Below are 7,004 nucleotides of genomic sequence, written 5' to 3'. Positions count from 1 at the left end.
TGGGATTAAGTCATCCTTGTACCATTTACATTAAACTTCACAATCATATACTATGTATCAATATATGGGTTATGAGAATGATACAAACCTTCAATTTGATTATATCAATGAGTTATTACAAGATATATACAGTACGTTGGTACATGAAACCAACATTAAACATCCATATATATGGGGCGTTTGGTTACTGTATTTTTTGGATTGGAAACAAATTCGATTAAACCAATACTCTTACCGTGTGTTTGGTTTGAAGGCATGGTAACAATTACCATTACCTAAGGGTAATGGTTACCCTTTATTGTTACCTCTCAAAATGTTGGAATAATAAATACCCTTACCCGACCTCCTTTTAACAAATATCCTTTCCATGGTTAAACCAAACAAATGAAAAGTTAAAAGCTAAATGAATCCTTTCCCTCCTCTTATTTGTTTCCTTTCCACTCCGTTTCCATTTTCTGAACCAAACACCCCCAGATATTATACATTTATACCTGGCTAGGCACATTGTATTGGAGAAATAGTAGGTATATTAAGAAAGAGTCACAGCAAATGTAAATTAAACAATGCTAACATCTTATAAGGATAAAAATGATTAAGTCATTATTATCCCTTCCCTTTACATACAATTGTACACTAATCCTACCAGTACTAAAAATATTCATTAATTGTTCGAATTTTCATGCAAACTAGAGTATAATGTGCATTATGATCCTAATTAATAAATATGAAATGTAATTTTTCTATCATTATATTTTTCTTTATCACTAGTTGTTGTATTGATGTATATTAGTTCCTTATATGTGGAAATAATAAGTACGTAGTATATGCTTTAAATGCATTTTTAATTCTTTATTTTTGGCAATGATAAAAACACACGTATCGTATATTCGTATAGGGAAGTGTTGAGCCCTTGTCTTGTTTTGTCCCACTAACTTTGGGTCATGCCAACCTAGGCACGGCCCACGTACACTTTATAGATCAAAATCAGGATTAGGAAATTCAAAGTTGGTTCAGAAGGGAGAGTCAAGTAAGAAAATGTGCCTGACTGAATAGGCCCAATAGCCTTAGTTGAATCCATTAATTTGTGAAATAGCTGAAAAATGGAGCTTTTTTCAAATAGCTGATTGATAAACTTTAGCCAATTGACAATTTTTGTCCCAAATTTACTATGCTCTGTAGTTTACATGTTACATGATATAATACACGAAATCGGAGTGATTTAGGAGGTATCGGAAGCTGGTGTTGGAATTTCACCAGGCCCCCAAAACCTCAAAATTTCCTTAAAAGCGTGGATTATAGCCGTCAATATTTTAATTTTTTGGCTTTTTTTTCGCCCGGAAATAAAAATTGCTGAGATGTTTACCATGGTCCCTAGTACCCTTCAAGAGTCCAATTGAGTCGGTGAAACCATCTAATATGCCTTTAACGGTCATTTTACCCGTTCACAACTTGAAGTGATTTCGTAAACTCAAGCCTACCACGGACGTTTATGACAACATATAATGATCATATGTGGTTTCAAACAGAATTATATGACCCCAAGATGTATCCCTTTGGGTCTCAAAACTTTACGCCATCGGGCCCCGAAACCTCAAAATTCCTCAAAAAGCGTGGATTATAGCCTTTAATTTTGTAATTTTTTGACCTTTTATCACCCGAAAATAAAAATTACAGAGATGTTTACCACGGTCCCTAATATCCTTCGGAAGTCAAATTGGGTTGGTGGAACCATCCAATATGCCCTTAAACAGTCATTTTACCCGTTCACAACTTGAAGTGATTTCGTAAATTCGAGCCTACCACGGACGTTTATGACAACATATAATGATCATATATGGTTTCAAACGGCATTATATGACCCCAAGATGTATCCCTTAGGGTCTCAAGGTTTTTCACCTCAAAATTTCCTTACAAAGCGCAGATTATAGCCTTCAATTTTGTAATTTTTTGACCTTTTTTTCGCCTAAAAATAAAATTACCATGGTTCATAATACACTCTGGGAGTCCAATTGGGTCGGTGGAACCATCGAATATGCCCTTAAACGGTCATTTTACCCGTTCACAACTTGAAGTGATTTCGTAAACTCAAGCCTACCACGGTGATGAGTCTATTTTATATATATATTTATTCCCCGTCCCACGGTCATATTTGTGCTTATTTGGGCTCTACGGAGCTATTTTTATTACTAATATACGTTTTCTAGCGTTTTTGTAGAGTTGGTGTTATTTTGTAGGAATTTGAAGAATTATGACAATTCCCGAGCTTATTGAGCCACTATGAAAATATTAGAGATGATCGTACCTTATGACGAGTTTTTGAAGCCCAAGGTCGAGCTAATTAAATTTGGTTCGGTGATTAAGGGCTCGGTTTGTTTGGAGTATTAATTTTGTTGCAAGTCCAAGATAAATTAAGAAAAGAAAAATTCAGCCCAAGTGAAAAAGGCCTGTCGAAGTTATGCCCAGATTATGAAGTCGAGGAAAAAGGCGCGCCCGATCGGGCGGCCCTTTGCCCGATTGGGCGCGTGTTTCCGGAAGTCGGTTTAAGCGTTCGTTTTATTTGCTTTAGCTTAGGTTTCGTAGATTAGTATAAATACTCTTTTGTGGAGCTAGTTTTAGTTGTCTTGGATCATTGTGTGAGACAATTTTCCTTAGATCATCTCTTTTCTCTCTTACTCTCTCTCTACTTTTCTCTCTCTCTCTACTTTTCTCTCTCTCTACAACTCTTGGTTTATTCCATACTCTATCTCCTTTACTCTGGTAACTATTCCTCTCTCTTACTTAAATCTCTTTCTATTATGCTTTATTTAATTGCTTTGTTTAGTTTAGTTTTATTATGTTTGAGTAATTTAATTCTAGGGTTTATGGGGATCCATAATTAATATGAAGGGATAATTTGTTATTGTTGATTATTGATATTGCATGATAATTTCTTATTGAATTGTTTTAATTCTTTGCAATTAGATTATGAATCGAGCAGATGTAATTTGATTGTGAATGTTTAGCCATATTGAATTGATGAATCGAGCAGATGTTAATTTAATATTAAAGGCTATTTTCAATAGGAACTTAGATCTAGTAAATTGCGAGAGCCTGTTAGATCTATGTTGGTTAATAAATTGCGAGAGCCTGTTAATCATGTTATTTATGCAATGTCAATGATTGATTACCCTATTTTACCCCGGAGTATTATTTATTGGTGAACCTATGCCCTAGATCCTTTATATATTATTTTCTCCTTTTTCCTACTCTTTTTAGTTTAGTTTCATATTCAACTTTTAATATTGGTTACTTAAATAATTTAGATTATAATATTTAATTAGGAGTAAAAAGACTTGTTTCCCTGTGGAGATCGACCCTACTTCCCTATCTACTTTAGTTAGTGAATTAGGTAATTATTTTTGATTAGGGGATACGACTTTACCCTGTCACACGGACGTTTATGACAACATATAATGATCATATGTGGTTTCAACCGGCATTATATGACCCCGAGATGCATCCCTTAGGGTGTCAAGGGTTTTCGCCACCGATCTCGAAACATCAAATTTTCCTCAAAAAGCGTGGATTATAGCCTTCAATTTTGTAATTTTTAGACCTTTTTTCGCCCAAAAATAAAAATTGCCGAGATGTTTACCATGGTCCATTATATCCTTCAGGAGTCAAATTGGGTCGGTGGAACTGTCCAATATGCCCTTAAACGGTGATTTTACCCGTTCTCAATTTGTAGTGATTTTGTAAACTCAAGCCTATCACGTACGATAATGACAACATGTAATGATCATATATGGTTTCAAACGGCATTATATGACACCGAGATATATTCTATAGGGTCTCAACACTTTTCGCCACCGGACCACAAAACCTCAAAATTTCCTTAAAAAGGGTGGATTGTAGCCTTCAATATTGTATTTTTTTGACCTTTTTTTCGCCTAGAAATAAGAACTGTTGAAAAGCTTACCATGGTCCCTAATACCCTCCAAGAGTCCAATGGGGTCGGTGGAACACTAGTAGAAAATAGTAAATGGGAAGCCCCAAATAGCTAGCGGTTTTGGAATTCCGCTTGCCAAATTGTAAATGGCAAGCGGTTTGGGGTGAACCGCTTGCCAAATTGTAAATGGCAAGCGGTTTGAACTGTGAACCGCTTGCTATTTGTTAAAAAAAACCCTAAAAATCTCATCCTTCTTCTTCTCTCTCCTCCATTTCTCGCGCTCTCTCTCCTCATCCCCTTAGTTTTCACGCTCTCTCTCCTCCTCCTCACTTCTCACGCCTCCATCTCCTTCTCTTTCTTCTCACTTCTCTCTCCTCTCTCCCCTCCATTCTCACGCCCTCACTTCTCTCTCCTCCATCTCCTTCTCTTTTACTCTCATCTCTTTCTTTCCTTTCTCAGGCCTCACCACGAAGAGCGACGACTTCTTAGTCCGGCGGTGGTGCGTGTGGGTTTGTCGAGCAAAATCGTCCCAAGACCCTCATTTCGAGCAAATTTGAGCCAAAACCCTCATTTTCGAGTGGGTTTTCAAGTTTTTTGGATCAAAATCGACCATGGAAACTCTAGATCTAGAGTTTAGAGTTTTCATGGTCGAATTTCACCTTTAAAACTATAAGTTTTAGCCAAATTGCTCTTTTATTGGATTTTAAGGTATTTTCCCTTTTTTTTTTAAGGTGGGTTTAAGGTGTTTGGTGGTGGTGGTGATACGGGATAAGGGCGGTTGTGGTGGGTGGGTTGTGGGTTTTGTTTGGGTGGGTTTAGCCGTGTAGTTGATAGATTTGGGTTATAGTGGGTGGGTTAGGGTTAGGTGGGTGAAGGTGGTGTGGTGGCTAGCCGGGTACGGGTGAAGGTGGTTCTGGTGGCTGGCTGGGTACGGGAGAAGGTGGTTCTGGTGGTGTTATAAGGTGGTTCTGGTGGTGTTATATTAAATGTGTTATCAATTTTTTTTTGTTATTTTATATTTTTGTTGAAAATTTGAAATTGTAAAATTACAGGATTGATTAATGAAAAAATGAAAATAATAATGATATTGTGTATAAATTAGACTGAAAAAAATATATATATTTTTTGAGGCATAATGGGCAGCGGTATGGCGCTAAAATCGCTGCCCTTTCTCTACAAATGCCAAGCGGTTCTGAACCGCTTGACAAAAAAAAAGCTAATGGCAAGCCCCCCAACAGCATGCGGTTCGAAACCGCTTGTCATTAATTAGGGGTTTGAACCGCTTGCCATTTAGCTTTTTCTACTAGTGGAACCATCCAATATGCCCTTAAACGGTCATTTTACTCGTTCGCAACTTGCACCGATTTTGTAAACTCAGGCCTACCATAGACGTTTATGACAACATATAATGATCATGTATGGTTTCAAACGTCATTATATGACCCCGAGATGTATCCCTTAGGGTCTATCTTAAGGCTTTCGCTAGATGCCCCTAAACCTCAAAATTTCCTTGAAAAGCGTGGATTATAGCCTTCAATTTTGTAATTTTTTTTTACCTTTTTTGGCTCAGTAATAAAATTTATCAAGATGTTTACCATGGTCCCTAATAGCCTTCGGGATTCCGATTGGGTCGGTGAAACAATCCAATATGCCTTTAAACGATCATTTTACCCGTTCACAACTTGCAGTGATTTCGTAAACTCAAGCCTACCACGGACGCGCGGTTATGACAACATATAATGATCATATTTGGTTTCAAATGGCATTACATGACCCTGAGATGTATCCCTTAGGGTCTCAAGGCTGTTCGCCACCGGGCCTCGAAACCTCAAAATTTCATCAAAAAGCGTGGATTAAAGCCTTTAATTTTATAATTTTTTGACCTTTTTTAGCCCGAAAATAAAAATTGCCTAGATGTTCACCATGGTCCCTAATACCCTCTGAGAGTCCATTTGGGTCGGTGGAACCATCCAATATGCCCTTAATCGGTCATTTTACCCGTTCACAACTTGTAGTGATTTCGTAAACTCAAGCCTACCACGGACGATTATGACAACATATAATGATCATATATGGTTTCGATCAAACGGCATTATATGACACCGAGATATATCCCTTATTAGGGTCTCAACACTTTTTGTCACCGGGCCTGAAACCTCAAAATTTCTTCAAAAAGCATGGATTATATATATATAGCATTCGTTTTTGTAATTTTTTGATATTTTTTCACCCGGAAATAAAAATTCCCGAGATGTTTATCATGGTCCCTGATACTCTCCGGGAGTCCAATTGGGTGGATGGTACCATCCTATATGTCCTGAAACGGTCATTTTACCCGTTCATAACTTGCACCGATTTCGTAAACTCAAGCCTACCACGGACGTTTATGACAAAATATAATGATCATATATGGTTTCAAACGACATTATATGACCCCGAGATGTATCCCTTTAAGTCTCAAGGCTTTTCGCTACCGGGACCCTAAACCTCAAAATTTCCTCAAAAAGCTTGGATTGTAGCCTTCAATTTTGTAATTTTTTGACCATTTTTTCTCCCGTAAATAAAAATTGCCGAGATGTTTACCATGGTCCCTTATATCCTCCGGGTGTCCAATTGGGTCAGTAGAACCATCCAATATGTCCTTAAACGGTCATTTAACTCGTTCAGAAGTTGCATTGATTTTGTAAACTCAAGCCCACCACGTACGTTTATGACAACATATAATGATCATATATGGTTTCAAACGGCATTATATGACCCCGAGATATATTCCCTAGGGTTTCAACACTTTTTTGTCACCGGGCCTTGAAACCTCAAATTTTCCTCAAAAAGTGTGGATTATAGCTAGAGCTGTCAAAAACTGCCCCGACCCAAGAACCCGACCTTAACGAACAAAGATCTGAACCCAGCCTGTACTCGAACAATGGGGTGCATGAAACTAGTGACATGTAACCTGACTTGAACCTGAACTGATCTTAACCGAAAACTCATTTGATCCAATACATTATGACCTGAACACGAACCTGCCCCCAACCTGATAGTAACCGTCAACCGATTTAATCTGACCCAAAAATAA

The sequence above is a fragment of the Chenopodium album genome, chromosome 2 (genome assembly GCF_948465745.1).
Source record: "Chenopodium album chromosome 2, dcCheAlbu1.1, whole genome shotgun sequence".
NCBI lineage: Eukaryota > Viridiplantae > Streptophyta > Magnoliopsida > Caryophyllales > Amaranthaceae > Chenopodium > Chenopodium album.
This window is presented reverse-complemented; position numbering follows the sequence as displayed.